This window comes from Ursus arctos, unplaced genomic scaffold, assembly GCF_023065955.2.
Source record: "Ursus arctos isolate Adak ecotype North America unplaced genomic scaffold, UrsArc2.0 scaffold_10, whole genome shotgun sequence".
In the NCBI taxonomy this organism is placed as follows: domain Eukaryota; kingdom Metazoa; phylum Chordata; class Mammalia; order Carnivora; family Ursidae; genus Ursus; species Ursus arctos.
The window spans coordinates 13,190,937-13,218,079 of record NW_026622764.1 but is presented as its reverse complement, the minus strand read 5'-3'; the positions used below and the strand labels follow the sequence as shown (position 1 = coordinate 13,218,079).

At 45.0% G+C, this 27,143-nt stretch overlaps 1 protein-coding gene across 6 annotated transcripts in view; it reads left to right on the top strand.

The window, feature by feature from the left end:
- Nucleotides 1-4,640: 4,640 nt before the first annotated feature.
- MBNL2 (muscleblind like splicing regulator 2) overlaps nt 4,641-27,143 on the top strand; it is a 154,981-nt gene continuing 132,478 nt past the window's right edge. For all 6 annotated transcript variants that reach the window (XM_026493497.4, XM_026493498.4, XM_048215637.2 and 3 more), the window contains exon 1: nt 4,641-4,887. The gene's annotated coding sequence lies outside the window, so the exon portion shown is untranslated. The remainder of the gene's footprint in view (nt 4,888-27,143) is intronic.

Below are 27,143 nucleotides of genomic sequence, written 5' to 3'. Positions count from 1 at the left end.
ATGAACAAGAAAGACATGGTCACTTTTCTCACAGACATTAGTGGGGTACATAAGTAAGCAAACTATATTTATAATACACTGTGATAATTTCTATGATTAATACAATGTCAAGGGGCCAAGGAAGTCATGGCAGTCAGGGAAGGCTGCCTGGAAGAGGTGATATGTGCATGGAGTATTGCTGGATGGAAAGATGTCAGATGGGTATGAAAGGAATCAGAGCTGTTTCATACAGAAGGAATCCAGGCTGTAAATTAGCAAGGGCATATCACATTATAGGGATTAAAACTGGTTTAGTAATACTGGGTATTAAGTAGGAGGGAAGTAAGTTCAAGAGGAGTGGTGAGAGAATATACTCAAGAATTAGTATATAGGCAAGGGGTTTGTCCTGAAGATAACGGGCATCACTGAGTGACTTTATGTAGATAATGGCATGATAAGATTTGTGTTTCAGTTTGGCTGTGGTATGACTGTGGTGTGAAAACTGAGGACCAAGATTGGAAGCAGGGAGGTAAAGAGAAGACAGAAGAGATGAGGACTTGAACTAGGGACACAGCAGTGAAGATGGGGAGACATCGATGAATTCAAGAGGTAGGAATCTATAGGACATGGGAGTGTTTGCATGCTGGTAGTGAGACAGAGACAGTCATCAAAGATGGTGGCTCCATTCACTAATGTGGGAAACATAAGAGCAATGTATTTCAATAGAATAAAAAATAATTTTAGTTAGGGACAAGGTGAAAATGCATGTTCTCTGGTCCATTCAAGTGATGAATTGGGCAAAGAGGTCAAGAGAAAGGGATAGAGTTATAGATCTTGAATTCATCAACCTGGAGGAGGTAATTGACAACTTCTATTGGACAAATGTCTATGGTCTTGAGTCCTCTGGCCTCCTCCTTTACTTTGATACAGTTCATCACCTTCTTGACTCTTGTTCTATTTGGTTTCTCAGCATTCTCCTTTCTATTTAGTATATCATGACTTCAGTAAACATTAATTTTCTTTCCAGAGTTTCAAGGCTCCCACAACTGAGTTATAGACAGAAGGAGGAAGAGAAGAGGAAGAAGGGTTGGGGGAGGGGGGAGGAAGAGGAGGCAGATGAGAAAACGAAAAAGAAAGAAAAGTCCAGCTTGGATCTGCAGTACGTTGTATTGATCAATTCATTAATTCAAAACACATATTTATCATTGAATATCTCCTGTCATGCACCAGGCACATACTAGGTTAGATGCTGGAGAAGCAGGAGTGGCTTCTGATGCTGGCCAGCTGGTTGAGAAGATAGATCTTAAGTAATTAACCAAATAAACGTATCCCATGCCCTATAAAAAGTGCTGTAAAGTAAACAACATCTATAAAATCTTGCTACTCAAAGAGTAGTCCATGGACCAGAAGCAATACCATCACCTGGGAGCTTGTTAGCAACGCAGAAACTCAGTATCCACCCAAGAACTACTGAGATAGAATTTTAACAAGATCCCTGGGGGATTTGCACGCGCATTAAATTTGAGAAGCACTGCTCTGGAGCGCACAGGTTGGGTGAGAAAACAACAGGTGGGACCTTAACTCATCGTGGGGGTCAGGGGAGAGTTCCCTGAAGAAAAGGCCTCTGATTAGGCTAAAGAGGTAGGCCAGGGCTGGATAACACAGGACCTTGTAGACCACGCTGAGAACTTTTATCTTATTCCCCAGCCTGCAGTCCATGTGGACCGAATGGCTTAAACAACAGAAAGGTACTTTCTCAGGGTTCTAGAGGCTGGAAGTCTGAAATCAGGGGGCAGTATGGTCAGGTTTTTGGTGATGGCCTGCTTCCAGACTTGGAGACTACTGCCGTGTCCTCGCTTGGGTGAGAGAGAGAAAAGATCTCATTCCCTGGTATCTTTTTTTAGAAGGGCACTAATTCCATCATGAGGGCTCCACCCTGATGACCTAATTATCTCCCAAAGACCTCATCTCCAAATACCACTCCACTGGGGCTTAGGGCTTCAACATAGGAATTTGGAGGACACGCAGCTCAGTCCATAACAAAGATTTTGAACAGAGGAATGTAGAATAATCAGAATTCTACTTTTGAATTCTTATGTTTACTGATGTGTAGAAAAGGGACTGAAGGGGTCAAGAAAATAGGCAGGAGGCCAGCTAAAAGTCTGTTTTCATAGTCATGGTGAAAGACACGGATAGCTCAGACCAAACCGCATTGGTAGAGACAGAGCGAAGTGAAACATTTCTAAATATCTAGATGCCGAACGTGACAGGCTTTGATAATGGATTTCATATGGTGTTTGGGGAAAGACAATCAAGAATGACCACCAGGCTATTGGCTTGTTCAGTTGAATGGCTAGGATACCAATTCTTGCGATAGGAATCATGCAATCAGCACGTTTACTCATGGCATGCTGCTAGATATGACGGAAATGTAGAAACAGCAATAAGAGTGGCCATCATTTAGCCCACATTGATCATGTGTTAGCCACTGTATAGATGTTTTAAGTACATTATCTTAATATACCGTGCAAACCTTGCCTTCTGGGTTGGGGAGATCTGCTCATTAGGGGTTTAATGGTCTGGTAAAAGGAGCAGTGCAGCATGCTTTCAGAGGAGAAGAACATCAGAGAAGACGTTGTGAACAGAGTAGCCATAACAGAGGAAAGAGGATGTAAGCTGAGGTGTAAAGGTTGGATGAGGTTTTGTTAAGTGAAGCTCTTGGGAGTCAGGTCTAGGGACGGACTGTGGGAGCCAGGTCTCGGAGAAAGAAGCATGACTCCATCAAAAAGTTCACTTGGGGAAACAGTGTAGGAAAAGCTGAGTAGAAAGAGAGCGGGCAGATTATGAAAATCCTTGTAAGTCTGTAATTTGGATTTTAAAAGAGAAGACTTTGAATATGAAAGGAACAGGACTTTAGATGGCAGGAAAACCTGTCTGGCAACAGGGAATCTCGAACATGGGAAGGCTTCGTCCCAGAAGCCAACTTGCAAGCATTTGTATTATCTAGACAGTAGGTCAGAGTTCTGAACTAGCCCGGAGGAAAAAAATCAATGAGACCTCCTTTCATTGGATGAAGGTAGGAGAATGAGTCAAAGATGACTAAAATTTCAGCAATGAAATGAAGGGCATGGTAGTCTCATCGTCTGAATCAGGAAGATCGGGAAGAGGAGATTCGTAAACCTGTGATTGTCCATTTGCAGGCAGTATGATATTAAGTATATTGCGAGCTAAAAATAATTGTCTACCTGTTTGACCACAGGGATTATTTAAATCTTCAGTAAAAATTATAGTAGGCAGAACTCTAAAAGTTATATATGATGGATTTCCATCAGGATGAAAACTGTTGTAATCCTCATTAGAAGTATAAAATCCAAGGCGGAATAACACGATCGTCTGTTGAAGACATAACCTACACATCATATGAAACCTTGTGTTTTTAAACTGCAGTTAGCAAAATCGAAGGGAACCACTACATTCCACCTTAACTGTTACTTCGTTACAATTGCACTGAACAGTTTCTCATAAACAATAGTGCGTTGGTTCAACCTTTCAGATGAATGGGGCTTTGTTCCTGCTTTGGTCTAGTCATGGAGTCATGACACTTCATTTTTTAAATTCAAAATGTTGTGTTTCAGTGGAAGGGAAATGTATGCTTTTTGTGTTTTCCAAATGCCATATGTTTTTGTTTTTGTTTTTGTTTTTGTTTTTTTTCCAGAGCATGAAGGAGTAGTGTTGACTGGTTAAAAAAAATAAATAACCCATACCAACCTTTCCGTTTCTGTTTTCCTGCTTTATCTCGGGGAACTTCAGCACCTCTAGACGACCTTTGGGGAGTGGCCCCCGATGGTGCCCCTTGGATCGTGTGCCCTGTGCGTTCCGCTGTGACTATCTTACTGTAATCACTGCTTCATTAATGACAATATGGACCAATGCACAGTATTTGTCAACTGGTACCTGAGGTCCCTGAGGATTAGGGGAAAGCACACCTAATCCTCTCAGGGGTGCCTGCCAACAGGACAAAAGGATAATGTGTAGAGAGCAGTTGTATTGTTCCGAACGCCCTAACTGAAGACCCCAGTGGTTGGAAAAACTTAGCTGAAAGCTCTAGGAGCTACAGTAATTAAGCACTGCAGTAACAGCTGTTCTACAGGGAAACTGTGTGCGAGGGGGTTAAGCGTGTTTTGATTTTGAGTATGCACTCGGGCTAACACAGCCTCCCTCGCTAATAGAAATCATCTGTAAAACACTCTGCAAGGTACCCCCCGCCCGTGGTAGACGTGGGCTTGTTCTCCGCTGCAAAACAAATCCATGCTTTGTCAACTGGGAGGATGACTTCAGTTTCCTGTACAACCTGGATCTCTTTGGAATCTGCGGGGTTGGTATTTTCGAAAGTATTCACCGTGCAGCCGCAAGCCCGGGGCTGGCTGTCTTCAAGGGTGTTTTCTCCAGCTACCCCTCTCTGGGCTCTGCCAATTATGTGCCACTTTGTCTTGGTGCTCCGATTGCTTTCTTCCGAGAGGGAAATTCCTCTTTCATCAGTATGGATGCACTGTTTTCACACACTGCAAGCCCCGTGTTGCTGTGTCAGTCATCCTATGAGGGCCAGTTTCAGACGAGCAGGGCTGACGAACTGGCCGGCGATTGGCCGCCCGCGGCTGGGAGGGATTTGTCGGGAGGAAGGGCTGCAGCTTTTCTGCAAAACAGAGTTTAGACTGTCTTTGCTTCATCATCTGAAGGCAAAATTTTCCAGCTAGGGCAGACGGCTCTCAGAGTACAATACACAGGGAATGAGGAGTATTTACATGGAAATTTCTTCCTCGTGATGCCGCGGAGAAGCCTCGGCCGCCTGATTCTGCCAGATGTTCCCGGGGTTACTATAAACGGGAAGAAGAGGCAGAGCTAAACAAGGTAAGAGAATCATCCCCCCCCCCCTTTTTTTGAATGTTTAAAGAGTTTGCTGCAGTATGCTGCATTCCATGTGTGTTGCTTCGGGAAGCCAGGGAAACCGGATTCCACTAATTCAAATGTAATACTTGCAGGGGGACCCTGGAGTTTTACGTAACATTCTGATTTGAGGAAAAGGGATGGCAATGCTTGAATCGATGCCGCCTGTCTGGGGTGAGGCATAAAACGAGCTTTTATTCCGAGAACAGATCTATTTATTTATTCAACAAAAACCATTTGAATTCTTGGGAGCCCGTTCTTATCTTCTTGGGAGAGAGCGTTTTCACACTGCCATCGTTAACTCCCGAATAAATAAAGTTTACATTGATCCTATTATTTGAAAACGGACTTGTAATTTAAGAAGAAAAAGAAAACTTCACGGTAAATCGTCATCGGTGGACCGTTGAGCTAAAAAAAAAATATATGTCTGTTTATTAGAAATTAGGGACGTGCCTCGCTCCGTAATGCCACGGCTTTGAGTTTCAAAAGCACATTTTTTACCAAGCTAGCAAGAGGTAGCTTTCTGACAAGTTTTCGATACTGTAGTTCAATGTTTACGTTTCTTTTCCTGGCATGTCTGAGCCTTTGTTTCCAGCTTAAAAGTGGAACCATTATATTCAAAAGTAAAGCTGGGTTAATAATGCTTACTGCAATTATCTGATCTTTATGCATTTTTAATGAGAACACACAGCCAACAGAATAATTTAATGAGGGCAGGCTAGCTTTTAAAGCTGTGTCTCACTATGCCGAACCATATCAACTTTCTTGCCGAGAAGCAGCAGGGAGAAATGATGGAGATTTATTTTTAACACACTTGGCCCAAGAGAAGGAAATGATATATTTGTGAAAGAATTCTTTCTGCCCTTTTCCGTTTTTAAATTTCTGCCAGGCATGAGGAAACTGTGCTTTTTTGTTAGGCCTCGGAAGCATGTGTTTACAATAAATGTGTAACATTTTTAGAATAGTTAGCAAGCACTGAAGTGAAGAAAAAAAAATCTGACTTGCCTAACCACTGCCACTGTGAATGTTATTCAAGAAACATTGCTGCCCTTTCAAAAGACAAAGGTGAAGTGGAAAGATATTTGTTAATTTGTTAATACGTGAATTTGGGGGCTAATAAAGTAAAAAAGAAAGGGGGGAGAGAGAGGAAGGCATGCTTCTAATCTTTCAATAAGATGAAGTTTCTCCAGCTCCCCTGCCTGTTTTGTGAGGGGCAGTTCAAATATTCATTTAAAGAAGGGCAATGCCACGTAGATTCTTCTAGACCCACTGTTCTTACTTTCAAGGAGAAGTGCAGGACACTAGCCCAGAACTTCTGACGTCATCCCCCAACTATTTCTGCTGTGTGTTCTTTTATTCAGGCTCGTGGAGAGGAGTATTGCTTTATGTCCTGGCCAGGAACATTCTGACTCTCACTTGGCAGGTCTGGAGTTATGTCTTCATAGTGTAGCTCGGCCTTTCTAAACCCCCCACCAATCTCCAGCATAACTAGGGCATCTTCTCCTACCTGCCTCACGTCGGGCGGGTCCGAGCAGGTTCTCTGCAGGGTTCTGGCTGCGCTGGCAAAAAGCGGCGGGGAGCGGAGCACGGCTTTGCTTCTGGTCCAACTTCCCCTTGGCACAGCCCAGTACTGCCACCTGGGTGGACAGTGCCTGTGGCCTCATTCCCAGTCCCCCTAGAGCCACTATTTAGGACCAAGATTATGCCACCAACTCCGTAGCTGGTCGTGATGGTGGGAACAGCTGCCTTTATATTAAGAGCACCGTGTCCTAGGGCAGAAGGGCTGAAGGAAGGGAAGGCCAGTCCTGTGGGCTGTTAATCCGTGTCACAGGTGGTAACCTTGGTCATAGAGATCAGGGGAAGGTTACTTTTTAACACAGAGCCCTTTAAGAGAGAATTTCCAGCAGAACAGATGGGAGTTTTCGGGAGTTCCTGGTTCTAGTTGACATTCCCTTCCGTGCTGCTTGTGTAGCCTTAATAAGCAAGCACCCACCTCAGTTTTTCCTTCTCTTCATAGAACTGAGTAATACTTGCTACACTTTCTCTCATAATTCCTGCATTTTGAGAGGCCTTGACCTTGTACCAAAAAAAAAAAGTCATCCGTCTCTTGCTACAATGAGCTATTTAAAGTACAAAGGGATAAAACCTCTGTATTAATGAAACTCTTGGCAAATGCCTTAGGGTATTAAGATAGTCATATTTCCAGAGCCCTTCACTCTACTCATGCTCATGTCCATTTTCTAGGGATATTTATCCTTAGACCAACAGACAAAATTTCCAAGGTAATCAGAGTTTTGATGTTTGCATTTTCTCCATCGATCTGGTTTAGTATACTAGAAGCTGTGGCAGCCAGACTATTTCCTACGTAGGCCTTGTAGTGCCCAAAGCATTTCGTGCTATTTTTGCCTTGACTTTGCGTTAAATTTGTGAAAGTGGAATGGATGAGACAGAAAGCAAGAGGAAATGAGGAAGATATGCTTGCAAAATATACTGGTTATGTAGCTTTCCTGGTTAACAGCCTGCCTCCTCCCTGCTAGTTGTTTTAATTTGCTGTTGCTATGGTGAAAACAAATCAATATCACATGGCTACCAGCCAGTCCCGCGCTCAGGGAGCGCCATCGAAATTCAAGATCAGGTACTCAAGATTCCGAGCAAGAATTGGGAGAAGAGTGTTTAGATTTGAGTTGAAGAGAATTCCTGGTGGTAGATGGACTAGCCTCAATCTCACATACATTTTCTCTCCCTTTCTTCCTGCACTTTATTACCGATAACAAGAGAAGATGGAGAGGAAGGCATAGTGATTTGTTTACATTTTCCGAAATGACAAAACATATCATCAACATAGAAGTAGGTTGGTAACATTGCAAGGGGATTCTGATTAATGAAAGGCGGTACAAACGCGGGGCATGTTGGTTGTTGAAGACATAGTCTGGGGGCCTTTCATATCTCCAGGTATAGCTGCACGTGAGAGCTGACAGGGTCAGAAACAGTTAACGGCTGTCGTGTCAGGCAGAGAAATCTGGCAGCTCTAGGGAGCAGGTGGGCAGTGGAGGCGAGGGGCATGGCAGAAGGGCAGGGAGTGTAAACCATCAACTCCAGGCAGGAGCAAAGTCAAGGGGAAGCCATAGGGCCAGAGTCGGGCCAGGTGAGCACGGAACCCCAGGGGCAGAGCAGAACAGGGTAAAGGGCACTTAGCTCTTTTCATGAAGTCTGCCTGAAGGACTATCAAGGAAAGAGAGGAAGGGGCCTCGAAGAGAAGCTAAGGGGTCAGGCACCCAGGCATCCTTTCTGGAATGGTCAGCTGAATTGGGTGGGCAGAGATGCGCCTGGCCGTGTGGAGCCAGGAACTTGATATTTCATGCTTCGGTTTCTCTTGGAAGAATGAGGCAGAAGGACTTAGCTGGGCTTTGTAAATTAGTTACAATGCTGTATTCTCTCTCTCTCTCTCTCTTTAATTTTACTCAGCTCGGTTGATTCTTATATTTTGTTTTGTAATGTGCACAGACTGTGGGCTGCAGCCGTGGTAATATTTGTAGTACGGAGTCCGAGGTGGCGTCATGGCTGGGTCTGCATCAGGCCTGTGCCTCCAACTGTTCCACGTTGTTTAGCTGGGGTGAGTCCCGCCTCTGTTGCTGAGGGTGAAAACAGGTGTGAAAGGTAGGGCCCTAGGGTTTCTTTTGTGAACCTGAGCCACAGGCCGGTGGACAAAGTTTCAGCTGGTCTGCTCCCCTTGACATGGCAGAAATGCTTGGTAATAAAAGTGGTCCCACCGACTTACCTTAGTGCTCTGTCAAAGAGTGCATTGTCTCGGAGATGCGAGGGCAGTCTATCCCATCAATCAGTCAACAAGTGTTTATTAAACACCTCTTGGGTTCTCTAGCTTTTGCTCTTCGGTTCGAACGAGTCCATTGCCTAATACCTGACTTAGTGTGCGTGCAAAATAAAGGTCAGAAAGAAATGATGAAAAATTGTAAGTTTTAAAGACTTTAATAAGAAGTGTATTGGCTAACGTTAATTTCACATTAACTATCAGGCATTTATTATAGGTTTCAGACAGTCCTTGGTGTCTGGGGGGAGAATAAAGGGAGGAATTTTGAGTTTTAAATGTCTGCATATACTTTCTTCACCTCTATTGCACTTCTCAGCAAAAATGCTGTTTAAATAACATTATGGCGATGTAAGAGGAACAGCAGACATATGAGAATGCTCTGAAAAATCCCAAATATGAGGCTGCTGAGAGCAATCACCAGTCTCAGCCAGCCGAGATTCAGTCCTGAAGGGACTGGGGAACATGGACGCGTCATCTAAAGAGCCTTAAACACCAGTCACCGAGAGGAAATGCTAGACCCTCTCCCACACTCCCGAGCCTCGGGGTACCTGGGGAGCCCCTGATGCAATTATCTCGGCATTCCCAATCCCAGCAAGGAAACCTGATTCCCGACCCTGGAGGATTAAACATCCTCCCCCCCACCCCCGCCACCTTTTTCTCCCTTAAAAACAATTACTTAAAAAAAAATCCATTTCCCCTTTTAAACACAACTTTTTTGCTGCTGCTGCTGCTGTTGTTGTTGTTGTTGTTGTTGTTGTTGTTGTTGTTTTACCCTAACATCTCTCTGTATTTTCTGGGTGTGGACAAGCTGCAAGGTTAGGGACCCAGTTTGGGGAGAGCCAGGAGGGCAGACCGAGGACGTAAATGAGCCTAAAGAAGTCTTTTTAGTTATGAGTCTTGGCAGGCAGATGGGCAGTGCTAAGGGTTATGAGCATCTATGCAAGCTGGCTGCTGTAAGAGCTTTGGGGGTGGTGAGCCCCCTCAGAAGACAGAGGGAGGAGGCAGGAAACACCCAGCAAGGCAGGTCCTGGGTCTTAAGCATTTGCAATCCACAATCCCCGGGGAACAAGAGACTTACAAACAAGATAAGAATAGGTCAGCACACAACTGTCTGCAGAAGGATAATTAACATATGTATAGTTTCTTACACTTTACAGAGGGCTTTCACAGACATTATCTCAATTAACAGTTCAAAAAGAGGGTTTAAAAACCGGGAGCCTAAAATTAGAGCACTAGGTAAAGCTCCTGGAAGAGATGAATTACAACCTGGATTTAAAAAAACAAAACAAAACAAAACAACTTTATTCATTTTTATTTTGTCTGTGGTTAGTTGAATTTTGAAGAGCAGGAAAAACTTCTGAGTGTCCCTGGTACGTGTATGCATGTCACTATCTCCTGTCCCCACAACTTTCCTGCACAACCCCTTATAACCAGTACTGGAGGCAGCCGAGTTGCCAAGGCAAAGCAAGAAGAGAGCTTAATTGGCTTTGCTTTCTCAGCTCTGACGGCTCCGAAGGCATCAGGGGATAGAACTTGTCCTGGCTTCATGCCCCGACCTAGCCACACAGCAGCAAGGGGAGTGTGGCTGTGGATGGCAGGGCGGTGCTTCTAGAACATAACGTTCATTAATGGTTGCAAATGGCCTGCAGACCTGGGAAAAACCAAAGTCAGGAATGAAAACAAATTTTAAAATATTCCATTTGCCCATGAGAGCATCTCATTGAGTCCTCCTATGCCTGCAGAGGTCAGTTATTTTCAGAAATCTCAGATATACCTGCTATCGTTTACCTTATAATGCAAAAATGCTGGGTGTAATAATAATAATAATGTCTTACATGTATAAATCATTGCGATTTTTGTCATCTCTTTAATGGTCATTTTTTGTCCCCATTTTATGAGTTAAACAGAAACTGAACTTGAGAGAGGTGCAGCAATGTGTTAAAAAATTTCAGTAGCCAAAAAGCAGAAAAGCTAGTCCTCAAAACTATGGGAATCTGTGCCCATGACATTCAATGAGATGAAGCAGTCTTTAAATGAAATCACCCTGCAGTCTGGCTTGGAGTTTTCTTGTAATGGATGTTGCATGGTGGATAGAGCCCAACCCAAGCGATTTTGGAAAGACAGTAATGGTTTTAATTAAGATATTGAATTATTTTAAAAATCTATAAATTTCTGGCATCCTGGATGCAAGCTTCAATTAATCAACTGAAAAGTATCGGTGAAGCGTATTTTATATCAGTGATTTACTACTTGTAATTTTAGATGCTCTGGTAATTCGGGAAGGTAGCACTCTGTTTGGGCTGGAGTAGCAGACAACTTTATAGAGGACAACATACTTCCTGTAGCTCTGGGCGGATATATTTTGTCCAGATCAGTGGTTCTAAAGGGGGATGTCTACACCCCAAGCCAAGGTAGGGCAAGATTATTCACTAGGTGAGGAATAGCTGAACTTGCATCTTATACATTATTTAGCTTATCCTTTTAAAATGTCAGTTTTCATGTTTGATAATGTATGTAACATGTTAGTATTGTTATGCACGTATAATATTCATAAATAAATAACAACCTTGTAACAGTTGTTCCTGCTCCAAAGTACCTTTCTGATAGGGGAGATATTTTCAAAAAAGTTTGGGGAGGATGGTAGTCAAAATCAGAGAAGGGAAGTCATCTCCGGAAGGAGGAACAGCATGACACAATGTAGGGGCCAGTGTGGAAACTTGTCTTTGGAGAACAGGGATTAAATTTTGGGGAGCAGTAGGAAATAGGGTTAGTGGGGAAGTCAGAATATAGAAGACCTGAAGCACTATGAGGAGTTTAATTTTGTTACCTGTAACATCACATTTAATGCTTTAGAAGTGTTCAGTTATGACTTGTAAGATAGAGGTTTGAACATTTGTAACAAGTGATGCCACTGGCCAAAAAAAAAAAAAAGGCACTATTCTAGGTATGATGTAGGAAAGAGTTGGACTAGACTAGCAGTGTGAGGGTGGAGGAGAAAGGGCATATCCAAAAGGTGTCTTGAAGGGAAAGTAACAGAAGCTAGTGAGAGCTTAGAAGAGCCAAAATGACACTGGCGGTTTCTATCAGGAGAAATATCAATGGAACCCTAACAGAAAATCAGGGTAGATGAGAAAAGGGACCAACCAATAGGAATGAGGTGGAGGAATGGAAAGAGGTGATGAATTTTGAGTTCTGGTCATGGTGCTTTAGCTAATGATGGGTCGTCCGAGTGGGCTATCCCGTAGACATTTGACAGTGTGGGAATGAAGAACAGCTTAGATGTGAGGTTTCAGATGTAAATTGAGACATATCTGTGTTGAAATCATAATTGAGGCCATGGGTGCTCGTAACCTTCAGGACAAAGGGACTGTAACTGGAGACTGGCAGATGACCAAGGGTGAGCCATGGGGGAGGACTGCAGAGGCCTAGAAGAGAATAGGAGCTAGCAAAGAATCAAGAAAATAAATGCCCACAAAGGAGCAGAACTGCCAGCCAAAAAAATGAGTACGAAGACTCTTAAGCACCGTACCGCAGTCCCTGTCGCTCCGCGGGATGACATAGCAGCCTCTCACACCATATTGTCCTACTGCAGTTGCTTTACCCTCTCTGGCCCTTTGAAGGCAAATACTGGTTCACTGTAATGCTGAGAGTCACAGAATATTGGGTGGAGGAGGCACCTGGGGGACTCAGTCAGTGAAGCGCCTGACCCGTTTTCGGCTCAGGTCATGAACACGGGTGTGTGGGATCGAGCTCGGCATTGGGCTCTGCACTCAGTGCGGAGTCCGCTTGTCCCTTGCCCTCTGTTCGTCCTCCTCCTGTCCTCTCTCTCTCTCTCTCTCTCAAATAAATAAATCTTTTTAAAAAAGAATACTGGATGGATAGGGAGATCATCATAGCTGTGTTTTTCATAGATACAGTTGACTTTTGGAAAAAGTAGGTTTTCAGTAATAACCACAAGAAAACACATAAAACTAGCAATTATCGAGACTTAGCACCTGTATCTTGAAATACACATTTTGGGGTGGTGTTATTGGTTAGGACGGTAATTCCAGAGTGATTGGGGATTTCCCTGGACACTGGTCATCCTATTCTCACAGACCCAGAGGTCCATTTATTCGCGAATCTAGCAGGTCTCTGCTGAACCCAGCGGTAAGGACTGCTCAGAAAAATGAGAAAGCACTCGAAGGAGCAAATGGTTGTTGTCCTCATACCTACAGTGTGTGCACCGCAGAGCGCTTCTCAAATCGCCACGTGCCTAGGGCAGCACCTGGGGATCTTACTAAAAATGTAGATTCTGATTCGGTAGATTTGGAGTGGGGCCTGAGACTGTGCATTTCTCACAAGCTTCCAGATGATGAACTCGCTGTTCATCCGCAAGGCTCTAGAACACAATGGCAGCTTTGCTAGCATCGATGAAGATGGCAGCCGACCACTGGGTCTGGCATGGTTTTAAAGGAGGGCTCTGCAGGGCTGGGGGCCATGACCTACCTCCTCAACACAGTAAGCCTTTCCAGGCTCTTTTCAGGCTCAGAGGGGGGTCAGGTTGAACTGACTTATCCCCTGGAGCCTTGCCCCAAAGCCTCTGTGGTCAAGGCAAAAGGCAGGGACTTGGACAGTTTCTAGCAGTTCTGAAGCTATGGGCAGTGGGCCTGCGGATGTCTCCCTGTGCTCGTGATGGCTGTCTTCTCTGTGGACAGAGACTCTTACCAATTCCCCAAGAGATTTGCTCACCGTCTCCAGGGAACGCCAGTGAGTTTGTTTACACATCTGTTCCAGAGACACTTCTCTCCTATGAAATCTGTGTGTTTGAAATCAACCTTAGACTCTGTTTCCTCTAGACAGTAGTCGGAATGGGGACCTGGGAGTCTGACATAGCCTCTCCAGGTCTCACACCCTCAGTGGATTAGCTCAGGGAACTCTGACAAGCTCATCATCTCCCTTAATGGTGCAGATAATACCTTTCTTTCCTCATGCTCTCCAAAGACTATGAAGAATAGAGAGGAAGGGTTGTTACATGCAGTTAAAGTTGCATTTGTTTCAAAATGCTAGTTTCAGCATTTTGCAATAGCAATGAAGACAGTTTTAGAAATGAAAGCTGTCTAATATGGTGGCTTAAGTGAAATGTCCAGGCCTGACTGTGGACAATTGTATATGTTGCTACAAGTTTTACACCTGGTTTTGTGTCCATCTGTCTTCCCTTCCTTGAGCACTTCATTTTCCTGTCTGTCCCGCCTGTGGCCCCACTTTCCTGGCCCAGGAGTGGAGCTAAACTGATTTAGAGGAAGTCTTCCCTGCCCAGATGCCCTCTTACTTCACACACAGATGGCCAGTGTTTTTATGCATTTTTAATTTACCAGTAACCTTTTAGGAATGAAAGGAAACACGTGTCTATTGAGTTTATTGAGTGCCTACTGTATGCCAAGGCCTCTGCTGAGAGCTTCAGGTACATGGACTCAGTTAAGCCTTTTTATAAAGAACAGGAATTCCAGGGAGGCTGAGGTACTCGCCAGGGTCAGCGAAACCCATTGGTGGTCTCCAAACACCCAGGCTTTTTCCAATGGAGCTGTCTTGGGGCTTTGCTTTAGAGAAACTTCTCTGGCATCTGCACATACTACTGGCCGAACTCCCTCAACAGTGAGGGAGAACGCAGACAGCAATTGCTGGCATAACCGTGCAGGCCTGAGTTCAGTTTTAGCCAGGAGCAACTCCTCACAAAGGGACTGGGTCAGTCACCGGGGGGTGGCTAGAGCGTTCTCTCCGTTAGTTTCTCTCCGTTAGTCGTTGTCATTAGTTGGCCTTTTCTTTACTCTTGAATCTGATCTGCATGTGTGTGTGTGTGTGTGTGTGTGTGTGTGTGTGTGTGTGTGTGTGTGTGTAAGAAGCTTAAAGACCTAACGACGTCAACTTATAGATACCCTAAATAGATACCATATGTAAGAGCCCATTATCGGCTGTGAGGCCTGTACAGAGGCGAGATGTGTTGTGTTGTGGCTTTGCGGTGCTCTGTGAGAATTCTTCAAAATCCCGTTTCCTGTCCACCGCCCTCCCTCTTCGTGTGCAGCGTTTTCTCGTACGTGTGTCGCCCAGCCTCCGCTGAGGCCCGGGGTGGCTGTGTCCAGCACGCCCCCTCCCCATCCCCTTGCCCCCCCCCCCAGCCTGCTCCTGAGCAGGTCCATGGCGTCCTCTCTCCTGCTCTGCTCTCTGCCGAGGCTTCCCTGGCACCCATGCGAAAGGACCCACATAGATGCCCTCTGTTTCTGGGGTCCCCTTCACACCTGGCTCTGCGCTGGTAGAAAAGTCTATTTATTTGCCCCCCTTAGGAAGCCCATCATTCCAGCCCTAAAGTATCAGCTTCCTGGCAGCCACCACAAAGACCATCCCCTCAGGAAACAAAACAAACCCTATCTCTAGTTTCCCGGTTTCTTTTCTTTAAAGTTCCCTGTTGCAACTAGGCTGCAATTAAGAGTGAGGATCAAAGGGCCTCGCTGCCTCTGTGGCTGCAGGGACCCAGGGAGAGCTTCGGGCTCCTTAACTCCTTACTCCCCGTGACCTGCTGCTCACCTGCACCTCCGTTCCTCTGAGGGTCAGGTGGCAGGAGGGGGGGCTTGGGGAGATGCGTCGGAGCCCACGGAGGAGCCCCTCACACACTCGAGGGTCTAATAGCCCCTCTTCCAGAGATCCACCCAACTGACAGAGCCCGTAAGGTGCAAATCGGAGGGAATCCCAAATTGGGAGGAACTGGAGGGCTTATCTAGCGTAATTCACATCTACCCTCTGCCACAGCCCCCGCCAGCACGTTCTCAGGGGGCTTTTCCCCCTCTGTTGAGTGGACGATTGCTGCCTCAGAATGCTTTCAAACCATAACATTTTCTTGTAAAATTCATCCTTGTGCTGAAATGAAATGTGACTCCAGTGACTTTCACTCCCCAGGCTCATTTGGGCCCTTGGAGTGACCCAAATGCCTCTTCACAAATTAACAGATCGCAGTCCAGCTTCCTCTGATAGGAGCAGTTGGCAACTCCTTTATTTAGGCTATTATACTTTTATTTATGCAACTTAAGACACTCTGAGTGTCTCTTGTGGACCCATATCGCTATCCTACTTGAACCTTGAGCCAGCGGTGATGGAGGGAGGGGTGGGGCTCTGTGCTCCCTGAGCTTTGTTTGGGCCTGGGCTCAGTGGGGAAGAGCCGAGGGGCGGAGGTGAAGTGAGGAGGGACAGACATCTTCCCCCGTGATGTGGAATGCTTTAAAATTGTCTTCAATCTCAACAATAGGCTGTAGACACCTTTGGAAGTATCTGGCAAGTTGTTAGACATTGACTTGCAAAACCCACAGGATGATTGACAGATTTAGACGGCTATATATGTACACAGGTAGAGAGAGAGATTAATAACAGATATAGATACATACAGATTTAGATTAATAAAAGTAGATAGAGACTTATACATCCAGATAAAGATAGGTACAGATTTAGATTAATATATTATGTTTTTAGATTGATATGTACACACAGATAGATATACAGATATATACAGTAATATACATCTACACACAGCAACAGATATAGGTTAGTAGATACACAGATACAGATAGAGAATCCACACAATTTGAATACCACACTAAAGCAGCTTCCAGAGGTCAAGGACATATTTTAGGTGTTCTTTTGTTTTGTCGTTTCTGTTTTTCGGCTCCACAAAATGGCGATCACTTCAGCCGTGGCTCCCAGTCCGCCCGGGTTCCTCTGTGGCTCTCAACACAGTCCTCGGCGGCTTGGAGACGCATTCTGCCATCAGTAGATGCCAAGGTCACCGAAGGAACTAATTAATCCCGGCTCCAGTCAACAGCAGGCTACACTAACCTGTCCTCCTTCCTCGGAGAGGGAGAAACCAGGAAGGATTTTCTCCCTCAGTTCCGCCCGGGGCCCCTACTCAGGGCCACCCTGAGCAAACAAAGGGAGGGCTGGTCAACTATTTCCCGACTAGCTGGCCAGGTTTTCATCTAGAGAAAACCTGTTCAAAGGCTCTCAAACTTGAGTTGAGACAAGCCTTCCAGTTTTTCTTAGGAAAATTCCCAGGTTGAAATTTAACCTAAAGATCCCCAGGCCCCCCTCTCTGCTTTTTTTTTTTCTCTTTACTACTAGTTTTACTAATGTCCATAAACCCAGCCAGCACTCTCTTCCAAGCTGAAAATTTGCCTTCTTAATTAAAACTACAAATTTCCTAGCTGACCACGAAGGAGCATAAATTTCCCCCTCCCCCAGGTAAAATTTATGTCATATAACCCAGACCATGCTAAATAATTGATCAGAAAAAATAGTTGAGAGGAGGGTTTATTTTTGGAAACACGGACAGCCAATAACCCAGGGTAGGAAGTTGGAGAACGTTGCTGTTTAAAACATCGTGGAAACCAGAGTGAATATCAGTCTCCTTAGCCAGATACATGTCGGGTCTTGAGTTAATGGTTCTGCGCCTGTGGATTTTTATTTGATGTTCTGATCTCTTCCTTCCAGCCTGAACAATTAGTGCAGAGAGTCATGGGAAGCAGCGACATGGGGCTGTGTGCTTTGTCAACAGTACGGCGTCCCTGTCTTAGATCTGGTCAGTGCAGTTCTGTTTGAGCCCGTGCCCTCTGTGGCTCCTCCGAGGGCCCCCTGAAGCTGTCAAAGCAGGAGGGCCATTGGTATGGGAGTTGGTTTCCCTGTACAGTTTGGCAGAACCCAGCAAATTCTGGGGGTAGGTTTGTGACACTCTCCATCTTGCTCACTGGCTAAAAACAGAAAAAAAAAAAAACCCCACCAAAATCAAAACCATATGTTCCATACAATATCAGGCTTCTAGAGAACACTGTGCTATTAAATAATCACCATCAACCTATCCACATATTTGAAGGTACGGGAATAGGAGCCGACCTGCTCTGGCCCCAGCTGAGACAGGCAGAGAAGGACGATTCTGTTCCCTTCCTTTCTCAAAATGGCATGTTGCTGGAGCTCTTTCAGCTCTGATGGGGGATGCAGAAAGAGACTGCATTTACTGACTTATTTCCCTTCTTCCCATCTTCCCTCTTCCCCTCACAGTTTCAGGATTGAAAATTAGAAACACTTTTCTCCTACACACAAAATCACTCACTCACACACACTTACACACACACACACACACACACACACACACACACGCGCACACTTCTTCCCCCCTGCTTTGAAATGGCAGCTGTTACCAGCAAAGCCTTCTCAAAGAACACATTGCTGTCCTGGCCAGAACAGTCAAAGAGTTCATTTAAAATGTAGCCAGCTAGTGCCATGTATTAGCTAGTTCAAGAGAGGGGTCACCCTTTTGGGGAGAGGGGCTTCCGGGGTCCTGCTAAGAGGGTATTTCTCGGTCTGGGTGTGGGTCACCCAGATGTGTTCACTCTGAAAATCCAGTCAGCTGGACACTTCAGATGTGTGACCTTTCTGTTTCTAATAAAAAATTTAAAATGTGGCTGGCTACCCAGCACCGTCTCTGGTAAGATAAAGGGAAAGCGAGTCGGAAGGGGCCCCGTATCCTTTCTCCCTGCAGCCTCCCCTCCTGATCTGCGTCTCCCCTACTTTCTGGGCTCCAGCAGGAGCCCATTCCCCCTTAATGGCCAGCTCTGTGAAGCACCATCACATCCTACCCCCGGGGCCCGTGGCAAGTTAATGCTTCAAACTCAGACTTGAAAAGGAGATCATCAATGTTAAAGAAGAATGATAATAATAATGCCACTTTGTCCTGGGGTACAAAGCATGTCCTTTTCTCTCCCTGTGCTTATGTTTTATGTTTTATGTTTTACAAACACCTGCAAGTTTTGCTCTAAGTATTTGGGGAAGGGGGTTCTTTTTTATCCTGTTGGGCAAACAAGACTCATGGAGGGAAGGAACCACATGGGGACTGCAGATGACAGTACCCTTTGCCCTTTCTCGCCCTGTAACCTTAGATTCATGGGAGTCCATATAAATCAAGGGAATGGAGGTCTCAAAAAAATAAATAAGGATGACTAATGATGGCAAGAATGTGAAGCTTGTGGGTTCTCAACAGGGATTTGAATTCTGGGTTCCCCAACTTCAGAGGAACAAAAGTCACCAAGTCACTTGGAACTTTGATCTCCTGGTTGGCTCAAGTCAAGAGGTTGGTGCCGCGTTTCAGGATTTCTGTGAAGATTTGGGGCAACAAGATACCGGAAATGCCCGGCACACAGTGAAAGCCCTTTGTCAATGGGAAGGGGCTGATTACTGTTCATTTCATCTTTACCTGTTCTGCCAGGGCAGATGCATTCTACTTGGTGACACTTTCTTGGCAACAGAAAAATTTGCAGGAAAAAATAAAAGTACCGTGTGAAAGGTTGAGGAAGTATATCTTAATTTTTCCTCACTTCCTTTCCTCTTGTGGAATTTATGCGCTGGTGGGACAGATAAGATGTATAAATAAACCACCATGCCACAAGGGAGGTATAAGGTTCCCTATCAGTAGATTCCTGCTGTCCTGGTGAGGCAGGGAGGTCTTCCTGGAGGAGACAGTCTCTGACATGGCCTGTGAAGGAAAGCAAGACCACAGTGCCTGCACTTGGGAGAGCACCCATGCAGGTTTCCCTGGAGCATGGGGCAAAGTCTAGAGAGAACTCGTGGGGGCACAGCAGAAATGCTTCTGTCGAATATAGAGCTAGATGTACGTTTGGGACTCATCCACAGAGGAGTGGGATTTGAAATCAGAAAGGAGTTTGAGACAGCTAAGGAAGCAAGTATGATCTAGCAAATGGTCGATGGCACAGCCTTGGGGAATGCTGACATTTTAGGGGATTTCCTAGGCACATTCCAATGGCACGGAAGCCCAGAGCAAAGAGCCTTGCAGAGACAGCAGGTGTTCCTTGGACATGTGTGTGGGCCTCAGGGCATCTCTTTTGATGCCTTTGGATCTGTGAGAAGGAAGCGATCATGCTATTTACTAGGTCCTAGTGATGTAATACAGATGAGTATTCGGTTTTCCTAAAACCAAGTGATAATGGGAAAGAAAGAAAGTTCAGTGAAGACAAGGACTGAGCCTGGTACCTTGACCTTTGGGAGACATCTGGAGAGTGGTGGCTGGGAGGTCGAAGGGCAAGGTGCCAGGAGAGTGGAAGTGAGAACGTTCAGAGGGCGTGGAATATTTGGGGCAATCATAGGGATGATGGAGGGAAGCAAGAGGAACGGGGGCTAAGATGGGACTGTGTGGGATTGAGGAAGGGTTGGCTAGGTGGCGGAGAGCACCTGGTGCAGCTTCGAGCCCGAGGAGGCTGCTGGTGGGATGGGTGGTATAAAACCACCGGGTTTTTGAAGATTTGTAGAAACAGGTGTGATTCCGCTATAACAGGAAAGGTGAAAAGCATCCGATAAATTGGAAGGAAGGTGTAAGTTGAGGACTAAATGCTTCTCCAGAGAAACTTCCAGAAGCCTTTGCCTTGAAATGAATCCTTCTCTATTCAAAATAACTGTGATGGGGAGGCCAACATACTGCACCGATCCCCAATTATTAATTAGAGATCAGCTTTGCCTCACCGCAGGCTTCCCAATAATCCGGCGTCGGCTCCTGCTTCCTCAAGTGCTATACCAGTGTTGTTTGTTGTTCTTCTTTTTTATCATTTTCCTTAGCTCTTGCCCTCATTTCACTGGGGTCAGCAAAAGGCTAATCATGAGCCTAGCACTCTTCCCCTAAACATAATAATCTGCCCACATAGATGTCACAAATAAAGCCTCCTGATCATGGCAATCCCCCGTGCATTTTAAACTTGAACCTGGCAGGTAATAGATGCTCAGTAAATGTTCGTGGGGTGCAAAGGAATGATTGAAGTGTCTTACTACTGAGACAGGCATTTGTATAGATGATTATTAGCTACAAGTCATAGTCACAGGAGCTCACAGTCCATCACCCACCCAGAGGCACCCAGAAGTTTCTATTACAGATGAAGAGAGGGTGCATTCTTCCCCCAGAGACCGTACACATGTCTGTGCAGCTGTACTGTAGTGCTGAAGAAGGGCCGGGTAAGCCCCAGCCCCTTCAGCCAGGGTTCTTTTTGGCATTTGAACTCCAGAGAAGTTGGCTGATGAAGGCAGTGGGCAGTCAGAGACCAAGAGCAAAATGCCTCAAGTGGGGAGTGATTTGGAGCACGCTAAATTTTATAGGAAGTTTTAGTTGTTTAATTGCTGAGGACAGATGCTTTTGGTTATGTTCAGCTGCACGATGGGTATAGCACATCTCATGGAATGGATTGACCTATTTATTTACCCTTGAGGGCCGCTTGAAAACTAAGTGAAAGACAAGTATGCCCGCAGTCAAGGCCAGAATGAGCTCTTACAGCCCCTGGGACAAGGTCATGCTGCTCTACTCCGTTCTCTGCCACACCCAACTCCAACCCCTGGAGTAGAAAGAAGCTGTGGTTTCCTTCCCAACCCATTTCAAAGACCTTACCAGTGACTCCAAACACTGTTTTTGGCTGGTCACAAACTCTGGGGAAGCTTCTTAAAAAAAGCAGGTGACAGACTCTTAGGCCGCGGCCCCTGAGATTCTCATTTGGGATGTGTGGGACAGGGCCAAGGAATCCACATTTGTGGCAGAAACAGAGCGATTTGAACACAAATGATTATAGACCTCTGGGCACACAGGTTAAGAGAGAGTTTAAACCCTGCATTCAAATTCCGGCTGCGCCACAGACTAGATGAGCCATTTCAGGCAAATTTTAACATGTACTTGCATCTCAATTAAAAAAAAATGTCCTTAATAATGCTCACTTCTCTGGGTGATGATTAGGATTAAAAGAGATCACCTATGCCAAGAACTCTCTATCCTGCACAGAATAAACAACATATAATGCTTGGATATATTTCTTTGGGTGCACATGAGCTACCGTGAACAATCCCCAATGAATACTGCAGCCCTTCGCAACAATTCCACAAGGAGTAGGGACTCCAACACGACTATTTCTGCAATTTCTTACAGTCGTCTTATCACTCACAGAGCTGTCACTGGTTTTGCCACAAAACGCAAGAAGGATATTGTACAAAATAATCTTATGCCAGACTTTTGGGAACACTTATATTTGGTAGAGGTGGAAAGACAGTGGAGCACGTCTCCCAGACCAGAGGAATGCAGTCGCTTTTGAAAACAGGAGGACTGGGCCACGTTTGGAAAGCTGCATACAGTGCATGTGTGAAAATGGAGCACTTGACCCAACTCCATGACAGCCCATGCCTTGAGCTGTTTTGGCACAGATAATATTGATTCTGTCCCCACCCGGGCCGTTTTTAGGTCATTCAAGCAGATGGTAACTGGCTTACATTGGGACCAAACTCCTGAACTTAAACTTTTGGAAATGAATGAATAAATGAATGAATTTCCTCCAGGGCCAAGAAACACTCCTGACATCTGCCAGTTCGTTCTGACCTTCTGGTCCCTGGGGGAAAGGTTGGCCCTTTGTGGCTTAGAGAATAAATAAGCAAGGATTGCTCCAAGGTGTTTCCTGCAACCATGCGCTCCTTCCTTCCTGGATGTAGTGACCCAGGTGCCTGTGTTGGGAGACTCCATATGTCCTTTTCCTCCCTCCGAGAACCCCTCAACTGCAAAGATATTTTCACAAGTTAGGTGCTGGCTGGTGCTCCGGGTCATGAGATTTGGGTCACACACACACACAGGAAAGAAGTGTGGTATGGAGTCCATTTATTTGATCAGCACCCAGGGAGAAATAAGGACAGAAAAGTGAAAAAAGAAATACAAAAATAGAGGAGAGAGTACAAAGAGAAATTTATGATACTCTGGGATAGAAAAGTCTCAGTTTCAGCTTTCAGTTGGGAAAGATTTCTAAATGTTTCCAAATCAAAGTATATCTGCAAATCTGCAAATCCATTGTGAATCATTTTCAAAATGCTCATTCCCTCCATTCAGAGAGCACTGATGAAAACCCAACTGTGTGCCTGTTCGCTGATGCTACGTAAGGCGAGCAAAAACAAAGCTGATTGGTAGCCAGCAATCACAGTGAGGAGTGAGGACACGTGTGCACGCACATAGGTGCACACTGCAAAAGCCAGTGAGGACCCCCGGGATGAACCCTGCTTAGAATGGGGGCCCCAGACACTTAATGCTTCGTGGAAGGCGGGAGGGAGGGAGAGGCCATCGGAGTGCGGCCAGTTGGGCCTGACTCCCGTTGGAGTGGGTCTTGAATGGAGAAGGATGCCTGGATTTAGACAACTGCCAAGGGGAGCGGAAGACATCCCGTATCAAAGGAAACTGTTCAAACAAAAGCCAATAGGAGGAAATGAGCTCGTATTGTGTGCACACATGGGGTTCCACAGAAAGGAAATTGCCTGATTCAGGACACTTCCGATGCCTCCTGAAGCCAGCTACAAGGAAAGGCTGGGCCTGTGTTCTCACAACCTGGAGAAAGTGTCCTCCTCACCCCAGGGCTGGTTGCGGTGCAACTGGTCAGATTTTAGCAAAACTACGTACATTCTTAGACTTCCAGAAACTTCGAATACAAGATGTGTCCTTGGGAACCCAAAAGGCAATTCCTTGTGCTCCACCTTGTGCTTTATGGCCTTTGGATCTAGGAAAAAGTGGAGAGCAGGCACTGGGCTCAAAGGTTCTGGTCTCTTTATGGGTGAAGCAGGTTCCATCAGCCAGCTGAGGCATGACCTGTGCCTGCCTGGCAGAGCCATGTCCCTTCGGGGCCCTTTCTTGGCTTCCTGGGGTGGGCCAGGCCTACTGGGAGGAGGCTCCGTGATGGTCTCAGAGCCATGTTATGTGCGGGCCGCTCGGCCAGACAGCAGTGGTGTTCACAGCTTTGCTACCTGCCAGCCTCTACCCAAAACACAATCCTGACCGTAAGCTTTTGATTCTCTGGGGTACAGCCTGGTGCTGCCTGGTGCCCCATTGGGAACACAGAAACAGGCATGACATTGCCAGTCCCCAAGGACCTTAGGGACTAGAAGAAGAGCATTCATTTCAGTAAACACCATAAGAAATAGGAATTTCCCTGGCCCCACAAGCCCCTGGGGTGGTGGGGGGGGGAGGGGCGCCTATGATTTGTTAAAAAGCCTAGAATGAGCAGGGATTGTGGGTTTTTTTTCCCCCTCTCTCTTTTGTGTTGCCTGATTGACAGTTTGAGTACAGTTAAGCTTGGATCTGTGGGGATGCTACTATGAGTGGCATGTATCATGGAGTCCTTTCCACTGACGTCATCCTCAGAAAGTGGCGCCCGCAGACGGCAAAATGCAGGACCAAGGAGGGCTCCACGCTGGTCGTGGGGCCCAGCAGTAGGCTCCCCGTGAAGGAGCCTCCCTCGTGCTCTTTCTCCCTCTGCCTCTGCCTGGACCCCCAGAGCTATGGCATGTCTCAGGTGTCCTCCGTCCGTCCTTCCCCAGGTGACTGTCTGCAGCAGCGACCAGTGGCCGGCGTGTGCAGTGGACGTAGGAGACAAAGTTGATCACAAGACTGTGCTCTCTGAACACATCAGGTTCCACTGTGGTTTAGGTAGATAGATTTTCAGTTTACTCAGGGGGATGAAAAATTAGGGTCCTTAAATCATGTTCTAGACAGACACAACAGCAACAAGGTCAACTCCAAGGACATGAGAACTAGAGAGAGGGGGGCGCAGTGGGCCGGGAGGGTGACAGTGGCTCTCCAGGGCAGTGGAGATGCACCAAGGGCAGCAAGCAAAGAAAGGCGAGAAGGGTGTCACAGTCTTCTTCTAATTAGCATGTTCCTTCTAATTAGGGGCTTCTGAGGCTTATCAAGCCTGATCTATAAACTTAAACTAGTAGGCAGTTAGGGGTCTTTTTGTTTTCTTTTTTTCTTTCTTTCTTTTTTTTTTTTTTTTTTGCTTCTTTCCTCCCTACCCTTCAAGGGGAAAACACATGAATTAAGATTTAATTTGCCAGCAAACAGCATAATATGAATGCACAGAAACAAAACTATTTTACTCAGCATGGATTAGGCTGGATATTTAGGGAGATTTTCATCCTCCAGCATAGATCTTGTTTTGTTATCATTCATCAGAAGCTGCAAGAAAAAAAAGAGTAGAGTAAAAAACTTGTCCGAAGATTCCTCCTTGTTCTCCTCACATCTCTGGCTCCCACAGCATCAAAAAGGCAGGAGCAGGAACCACACCCTTCTCTTGGCCACGGCGCGGACAGTATTTTGCCCTCCCCGCTGGCTAAAAATGACGAAATAAAAACACAATTCATCTCACATGACATTGGATAATGGTGGTTTCAAAATTCCTCATACTTTAAACAGGATTAGGTCATAGAAATGCCTGTAAAATTCCAATGTGATTATTTAGTTATGTGTAGTTTGTTGCAAATATTACCACACGCCCCGAGAAAAACCCCACTTGTAAAGATCTTTGAAACGAATTTAAGTTTCCTTGCATGATTTTTTTAGCTGTCTAAAAGACACGGGCTGTAATTTTGAAAGCAACAAATTGAAGGATATCAGGAGGAAAAGGAGTCCAGTACCCCAATAACACTGCTGAACAGATCAGGATCAGGAAAGCTAAGAAAAATCTGGAAACTAATAGAGACAAGTCAACTTACATTCAGGATGGTCCCACAAACCATTGATGTTCACCAAGAACCCTGAAACTTTGGCTCTTTCATGTATTAACGGCCCTTTTGTGTCATTGTTTTACAATGTAGACCAGCTGATAATGCGCCTTGTTCCTCATTGACTTTGCAATCTCATTCTTTGCCACAAATATAATGGCCTGTTTGTTTTGCTGCTGGTGCACACTGGCCAAAGAATCAGACATTTGTTTTACAGTGCTTGTTTTGAAGAAATCAGTTCTGGGTACATCTTTACACTGCCCATAAAAACAGAGGCTTATCTGGGTGAAAGATACCCCAGGTCTGCCCTGGGGTAGGCATCCATGCTTCCACTACTGTAGAAAACGAAAATGAAATAGAATAAAACTCCATTTCAAACTAATTACTAAAGAGCCTGAATTATAGACTGTTCATGAAGATGTACACTTTTATTAATTATAACAACATACAGCAATTTGAACTGGCCAAGAGTATTTCTCATAATGGCTCTTAAGAAGTTCTTATTAATGAAGAGATAAGAACGATTTCTAAGTAGTATTACAGGTATTTATATCTAAATGAACGGTAATGAAATGCCTAAGAAGTTTGGTCTCATAAGTAGGGTAAATAATCCCATTAGAATGATGTTAAGACTGTTAATTTATTCAGCAAGCACACCCCCACGGCCCCCTTTTTTCATAAGCAATTCAAAGGTAACCTTTAGCCTAGTCTCGGGGTGGTTTCGACTCACAAGGGAACTCTGATCAGTTGGTGGTGGCTGCCTGCCTGGAAACTTGTTTTGAGAAATTTTCCAGTGCCAAGTCTAGATTCATAGGGAGAAAGTACCAGGATTGATTAGTCATGCCTGCTGTGGACAGGCAAGGTGGGAATAGGGGAACTGAGTGATGTCCATTTGCTACCCTTGGCTGGGCGGTTCAAAAGTGCTCAGCAATTGGTGTTGTCACAAAATCATCTCCAGAATAGACTGCAAACGGGTAGTAACTTCAGTGATGCTGGTAACAGTTTCTAGGTAGCTCCAAAATCTGGCATTTTAAAGTTCTTTCCACAAGAATAATAGCCATTGAACTCCCTTAATTCACTTAAACCCTAAGTGAGAAAAGTACATTGAATTTACTAAAAGTAGCTATGTGAATGCATTTTTATTTTTTAAGTTTGAAGGACAGAATTATTTTTGCGACCCTTCTTTCTATTAAATATGTATTTGGGGAATGGAGTGCAGGGTGCTGTTATACGGGAATGAGCCCTTTGAAATGGTATTTTGATATTTTGTTTTAATTTCATGTATAGTCATTACAGCTTTTGGAAAGAAAGTGAGAAAGTGCTTATTTCCCTTCACTAAAACAAATCTGAAACTCAGGGCCAGATCCACAGAGTACCACAGTTTTCTTTTATTTCTAAGTTAAATGACAAATAAATAGGACAGAGGAAGGGAACTCTTTTTAAAAAAGCACCGGCTTTAAAATGTTCTAGGCACCTTGACAATTGTTTTCAAAATATTAAAAAGATTTTTTTCTAACTTAATGCTCCCAACTTCCCTGAGAGATATGGAATATTGTCCCATTTTATAAATAAGAAGAATGAGGTCTAGGAAGGTTAGACTGTTAGGTCAATATGGAGCTTAAATTGGAACCAGCTTCTAAAGCAGGCTGACATTTCTGTGTGGAGTTCAGAATTTAAACATAAGCCACTTGTGTCAACTTTTAAACAGGACTTTTGCAGGGACATTTTATGTATTGACTAATAATTCTAGAACTTTAGCATCTTAAGAGTCCTCAATAAATGTTGGCTTTACTGTTTCTCTCCCTCC